Source organism: Arachis ipaensis, chromosome B10 (genome assembly GCF_059453495.1).
Source record: "Arachis ipaensis isolate K30076 ecotype BB chromosome B10, ASM5945349v1, whole genome shotgun sequence".
NCBI classification, from domain to species: domain Eukaryota; kingdom Viridiplantae; phylum Streptophyta; class Magnoliopsida; order Fabales; family Fabaceae; genus Arachis; species Arachis ipaensis.
In genome coordinates, this window is record NC_142435.1 from 130,800,408 (window position 1) to 130,808,272 (window position 7,865).

General features: G+C 36.7%; 1 pseudogene; it reads right to left on the reverse strand.

Moving 5' to 3' along the window:
- Nucleotides 1–1,126: 1,126 nt before the first annotated feature.
- Nucleotides 1,127–2,374, reverse strand: LOC148581733 (uncharacterized; annotated as a pseudogene).
- Between the last annotated feature and the right edge of the window lie 5,491 nt (nucleotides 2,375–7,865).

Sequence of the window (7,865 nt, forward strand, 5' to 3'; positions counted from 1 at the left end):
AAGATAAGAAAACAAATAAAATATGGGTGGGTTAATGCCAAATAATGAGGGTCTCAACTACATGGTAGCTACAACATGCAAGTGAGAAAATAGTAGAAGCAAATGGCATATCGATAATGCAAAAATTACAACAATAGGGGAGAGAGGGTGGGTCATTAAAGACAGTATAAATTCATGTCAATGCAAAAGGAATACAAGTATCATAAAAGATTGGCATTGACAGATAAATAATATCACCCAATAATATAAAATAAGTCATTAAGCATAAAAATAATGCGAGAAAAGATGCAACAGTTGAAAAAAGAACATTTAACACCAATGAAAAAATAATAGACTTAGAAAAGAAAATAAAAACATGCACAAAGTTGAAATTCAATGAATTTTGTATGTAAATGCAATAAGTAAATGAGAATAAAAGATAATAAGGATGAGAAGTAAAAGAAATGGGGAAGAAGAAAGTAAGAAAGGAGGAAGAAAGAAGAAGTAAGGAGAAAGAAAGAAGAAGAAAGGTTTAAATGAGGTGCGAAAGCGACGCGCGCGCGTAACTCACGCATGCGCGTGAAAACAGAAAAAGGCATTCGACGCGTGAGCATCGTCCACGCGTACGCGTGGATAAGCAAAAATTCAAATGACGCGTAAGCGTCGGTTATGCATACGCGTGATTACTGGTCGTGCCAGACGCACGGTTGCAGCACACTTCCAGCCCAAATTTATGTCCAATTACCAATTAACGCCGATTTTCATTCCATGCGTACGCGTCGTCGATGCTTACGCGTGGGTTGGCGAAATTGCAGGTGATGCGTACGCGTGGGGTGGCTTGTGCGCTAGGCACCCCTCCCGCATCATTCCAGCACACCTCTCTATTTGTTTGCACTACAGAGCAAAATTGGCATAGACACATATGCGTCGCCCACGCGCACGCGTGGGTTGCCCTTTTTTCTTAACGCCAGAAATTATTAAAAAACTAAACCCTAACTTAAACGAAATAAACATAACTAAAAATAAAATGTAACTCATTACTAATATAAACAAAAAGGAAAACTAGAAAGAATTTACCATGGTGGGGTGTCTCCCACCTAGGACTTTTAGTTAAAGTCCTTAAGTTGGACATTTGGTGAGCTCTTTGTTATGGTAGCTTATGCTTGAACTCATCTTGAAACTTCCACCAATGCTTGGACTTCCAATAAGCTCCGACATTCCCAAGTGAATTCGCCAAGCCTTGAGAAAGTTCTTCACAAGCTTTGAGCTCCCAAAGTTGATCCTCTTGTATGCCGGGATCCCAAATCCTGTTTCTACACCCATCTTCAAGTTGATCATCATGATTCCATCTGGGTGGAAAACAATCAGAATTCTCAATGAAGTACCAAACTCTTCTTGTAGACCCAACCAAATTATCAACAGTCAAGCCCTTGCATCTAGCTCTTGTAATCTCAACCTTGATGAGTCTTGATTTACAACTCCAACCACTAAACATCCTTCTCTTACGCTTAATGCCACAAAGCCTCCTAAGTTGGCCATCCGTTTCAAGAATACCATACTCAAGTGGGACAGTAAAATGAATAGAGATAAGTTTTACCCACTCAAATGAAGGAGTAGACGGCAACCTAGGTAGAGAAGTCTCCAACGATCTTGACAAAGCATACTCAACTCCCGTCCAACCTTTTCGAAGGACTTCCACTTCCACATCATTCTCAGACTCAATCAAAGAAGGGTCTTCATATTCAAGGAGTTCAATTGCGGATGTAGATTCATCACTAGGGAGACTTGATTCATGATCATCATCACCAAGGGAACTTGCTTCTTGATCTATGTCATCCAATTCTTCATAGGGAATATGTCTTGAAGGTTGTGCACTACCCTCCTCAACATCAATTTCAAGCTTCTTGGAGGAATACTCTATAACTCTAGATTCCCATGGAGGTTCAGCATCTCCTAAGTCTTCAACCACTTCTTCCTCTTCAACAGGTATGGTTTCCTCCAACTGTTCCAGTACAAAATCACATTCCTCACTTTCCACCGGAGTTCCTAATATCTCCTTCATGCTACGTTCTTCTATTGATTCTCCACATGTAGCCATGGGAGTTCCTTGAGTGTCCAAACGTTGGGAAGCTAATCGACTTACTACCTCAGTCAAGGCAGCCGTGAATTCTAGTACCTCCATTTTCATATCTTTTTACTCTTGAAGAAGAACACCAAGAGTGTCATCCATTGGAGATTGGGGTGGATATGAGGGTTCATTGATTGGGAAGAAAGGTTCATAATAGGAAGGTGGTTCATCTCTCTCCATCTCTTGCACTTGTTGTATAACACACTTCAGTCCTTGGTTCTCACATGGGTCGAACTTTCGACGGATGGTTGCTTGAAGTTGATCCATTGCTTCCTTGAGATGATTCTTTGACTCTTGTTCCGCTTGGCTAACATAATTAGGATCATATGGCTCTTGAATTTATGGATATGGACATGGTGTATATGGAGGTGGTGGTTCTTGGGAGTAATTGTGTTGGAATTGGAGTGGTTCTATATATGGTTCATATGGCTCATAAGGTGGTTGGTATGGTAGATAAGGGTCAGGATCATATGAGGGTGTTTGGTGAAATGGGGCTTGTGAGTATGGTGGTTGAGGGCTATGTTGAGGAGGGGGTTCATAGGCATATGGTGGGGGTTGTTGATTGTCACAAATAGGTCCACCATAACCATTGTCTAGGTATGCATCATAGAATGATTGTTGCTCATAGCACCTTGGAGGAGGTTGTTGCCAAGAGGGTTAATCAAATCCTTTTGGCTCCTCCCATCTTTGATTGTCCCATCCTTGATACAAGCCTTCATTGTAATCTCCAACTCCTACAACATAATTATAACCGCACTCATAGCCAAAAGGGTAAGAATTCATAGTAGCAAAAGAAAATAAAAACAAAAACTAATAAGAACTAATGAAAATAAACTCCTAAAACTAGAAACAACTAACAAAGAAATGAAAAAGAAAAATTATTCACAATATTCACAATAACCAATAATAAGGCACACATTTGCAATTCTCCGGCAACGGCGCCAAAAATTTGACGGAGAAAAAATGTCAGTAAAGATTTTTCACAAAAATAATGCGTTGCAAGTATAGCTCTAAACTGACAATTAAGCCCCAATCAAAATTAATTTGTTTGTCACAATACAAACCCAATAAAAATAAATCGAAGTATTTAAACCTCGAGTCGTCTCTCAAAGAATTGCAGGGAAGTATTTTTTTACTATTGGTTATGAAAAGTATTTTTGGGTTTTTGAAATAAGGAACAAGAAAACATAGATTGTGAGTAAAATAAACTAATAACTAAGAAAAGTCCTAGCAAAGGTTGAGAATCGGAATTCCTATCCTCGTTGTCATTGTCACTTGTAATGGTAATTGCAAATTACTCTCACTTAGTTAACCTCGAACAATTGAAGGTAAGTCAAGTTAGCAATTCAACTTGAATTCACAAGTCCTAATCAAAGACTAGAGTTAGTGAAGTTCAAGCCAACTGGCAACTTTCAATTGCCAACCAACAAGAAATTTTGACAATTCCAGCGTCTCCAAATTACTCAATCTAAGCTAAGAATGCAAAATTCTAAATTAAAATCCAACCAAGTATTTTATCAAACACATGGTAGGCACAAAATAAAAGTATAGAAAAGTAACAAGGAATATTAAATTTAAACAACGAATTGCAAGCATCAATAACACAAACTAAAGAAAACAACAATAATCATAGAAAACATAAATTGCATTAATATGGAAATTGATAGTAACACATGAACTCATAAACTAAGAAAACAAAATAAAGGAATCAATGGGAGACGTAAATAACTAAAGTACTAGAACAATTAAAAGTAGAAGAGAACTAAATTAAAGCAAATAGAAATCTGAATTGGAGAGGAACTAAAGCTAAAAACCCTAAAACCTAGAGACTCTCTCTAAAAAACTACATCTAAAACCTAAAATTATATGAATGAAGTGTGAATGAATTGATTCCCTCATCCAGCTTCACTCTGCAGCCTCTAAGCTTCACTTTCGGACTTGAAACTGGGCCAAAAGCAGCCTAGAAATCGCCCCAGTGTCTTTTGGTTAATGCAGCACGTGACGCTTTGTCACGCGTACACGTCGCTAGTCTTCTGTGCTTGTCACGCGTACGCGTCAGTCACACGTACGCGTCGTTGTACGATGCGACAATGCACACACACGCGTCAGCGATACGTGCGCGTCGATCCTCGCTGCTCAGCTCCTTAGTTTCTTGTGTTCCTTCCACTTTGACATGCCTCCTCTTCATCCTCTAAGCCATTCCTACCCTATAAAACCTGAAAATACTTAACACATGGATCACGGCATTGAATGGTAATAAGAGAGGATTAATAATTAGTAATTTAAGGCCAAAGAAACATGTTTTCAATCAAAGCACATAATTAGGAAGGAAAATGTAAACTACGCAATTTATATGCATAAGTTTGAGAATAATGGATAAAATCCATTCAATTCAGCATAAAATGTACCACGAAATAGTGGTGCATCATTAGGTTTCGGCTGTTACTTACAGATTGCGGGTATAAGGTGTCTAACACAATGCCTTATACTCGAGGTCAAGGTTGCAAATAAACTAACTCATACACATAATCATTTATAATCAACCTCTAGCTAACTCAAACACATAATTGATAATTAACCTCAAGCTTCTTCTCATTCAATCTCATCACCTCATTCTTTAATTATTTACTTTATGGGCTAACAAGCTAAACTTTCATGAGTTTCAAGTTCAATTTAAAGTACTCCCAATATCCTCAACTTTTATCTCATAATTCTTGAAAATTACAACTTAAGTACATATTCCGCAATTATTTCTTTTTCCTTCAACTCTATTAAATAGCTCCATTAACACGATCTCATATTCACACTTTTTAAATCCGAATCCGTTGGTTGATAAAATAATTTACCTTTTAAAAATCTTTAACTAATTAATCAAATCTCCTTTCTAGTTTAATCACTTGTTTACTCTTTTTGTTGTCATTCAAAATCAAATAAGTTAAATCACAAATCGATTTCACAAATTAACAAAACCATAAAAATTCAATTTTTCTTAACCAAGTTATCAAACTAACTTCGACTACATGTTGAGTTTATTTCAATTATCAATTTCTTCAAATTCATTAGAAATCTCTAAAACATAATTCTTTAATTAGAATTAATCAATTAAAACTCATTTTTGTTTAATCAAGTTTCTCAAAACTAACTTCAACTTCATTTTCAAGCTTAAATTTTTTTCTAAAAGACTCAACAATCATGTTATTCTTAAATAATCATTTTTATTACTTTAAATTTTACTAAAGCGCCCCAAAACATAATTCTTTTTTTAATTAATCAAACTAAAATAAGTTAATTCTTCAATCCACTTTTATTACCTTTGATTTCACTAAAGCTCCGAAAACATAATTCTTTATTTTGAAGTAATCAAGTTTAACATCAAACAAGGTATCCAGTCTTTATGAAAATAGTACCGCTTTTCATTATTCTTCACATTCAATTTCATTCAAACTCTTATAAATTTTTTTGTAGAAACCTCTGCTAAATCTCGGACTTTTCCATCCTTCAAGAGTTCCATCCAATTAAACATCTCTCAACCCTTTTCAGCTATTCAAAACATTCAATAATTTTAAACCTTTCCTATACCAACAGAGTTCAAATATCAACCTCTTTCTCAACATATACTGATCAGATATTCAATATCAATGTATTTGTTTCTTATCTTAATTTATCTTTAAGTTGTTAAATTTTTATGATTAGGTAAGCAAGCAAGTTGTTCAAGTTCTAATCCACCCACCAAGAGGCTTCAAGCTTTATTACTAATTAATTCTTATTATTAGAGTATTAAATCCCTTTTTAATCCATTACCAGTTTTATTCAATTACGTAAACAAATCTTAACTTATAAAAATTGAATCAATCAAACTTTAATAAAGATAATCGAGCCATAAAATGCTCATCAACTCAAATGTACGTATTCGCTAGACTTTCCAAACATTTCAAATTTGTGAAACAAACAACCCCTACCTCAATTTGTCACAATTCAACAACACGACAATAACAGCAGCAGCCGTAATATTCACCGCAGTGGCAGCAACCTCGATGATTTTCAAGCGACCACAATGAACATAGCAATAATAACGCTATCTGACATAATTTGGATTTAACATGGAATTGAGGTTAAACGAAACTAGAACAAATTATTGTGGCGAAAAGAGGTAAAACAAATTCGATCTCACTACAAGGGACAGCCTAAGATGCTGCAGTAGCAACTTCTGCAGCCACAAACACAGCCTGCAATAACGGTATTCGACCCTACGACATCAAATACCTTAAAATCTTTAATGAACTACAATAGAATACTAACAGCAAGGGTTCCGAAATAAGAATACATGCTGTAATTACAAGGAACAAGGGAGTAGAGCAGCAACACCTCCGATGTCGACCACCAACAACCACAGCGCCATTTTTCGGTGACCAGGCACAGCGGCGCAGTTTGAAAAGAACCAGAAGAAGCAGCAGCAAACCCCAAACAGTTCTGGTGAGCCCCAGCAATAGCAACGGTGATGACCCAGGAAAAAACCAACGGCGATGATAGCCTCAATGGTTGAGGAACGACTCGACGGTGGCATGCATCTCAGCGATGGTGACATGAATGGCTTCCCTCCAACGATAGCGGAAGAGCGCGACGACGGACTCAACCCCACCAACGATGGTGAGGGTCCTCCACACCTGTGGTAGGCTCTGGCAGCAACGAGAACAAGGTACTCCTTTTCCTCGCATGTCACTCTCTCTTCCGGGCTTTTCTCCTCTTCGGCGATACGACGGCGACGACGATGGCAATGACACCCACCGATGCCACCTCCCCTTTTTTCCCTCTCATTATTTTTTCTTCTTCTTTCTCGAGCTCTTCCTTTTCTCTTTTCTTTTTCTTTCTTCGTTTCTGGGTGGCGGCGGCTGTGTAAAAGGAAGGGTGAGTATCGTGTGTTAGGGTTAGGATTAGATTTGTGTGTGTGTGCAGAAATTAAGGTTAGGGTAATGAAGAAATTAGAGATTTTGGGATTAGAGTTCATAAAAGGGGTAATGGTAAAATTGAGAATTTTAATAAAATTAGAGGATAGAATAGTAATTAAAAAAAACAAAATTTAATCCAATATAATTAACTTTAAGAATACTATTTATTTATAAACTCGCTAATTAGTTTCAAATAGCTACTGTAATTTTGAAATTAGAGATAACTAAATTAATTTTCTTTTATTCCTAAAATTAACCAAAACTTTCAATTATATATATGAGACCTAATTAACTTTTAAACTCATTCTCATGAAATTAAGTATATATATATATATATATATATATATATATATATATATATATATATATATATAGTAGGTCGAATATTCATGTGGTATTTTCTCAGATTTTGCACGTGTGATACATGTTCCCTCTATTTCTCCAAGCAAAACTCTTCGCATTGCAATGCCTATTGTATCAGCTTGGCCTTTCATAAGTGGAGACATAATAAAGTGTCCATAATAAAGGCGCTCCCTCTGATCCTGTTCTTGACCCAATGTGGAGACAGGGTATGTTTGTTATACCCTTCATGACTCGTTTAGGAATAACTAATTCGTGGGGCGAATTGGTTTTGGGCTTTTCCTGCGCAGCTTAGGTGGAAGGCGAAGAAGGCCTCCTTCCGGGGGAGTGCATCAAGCTGTTCGCAAGGACCAACTTGATCCTCTTCCCCAGGATCCCAAATGAGGAAACCCTAGGAGAGCCGCCGACTTATATATATATATATATATATATATAATTATCTTTGGTAAAAA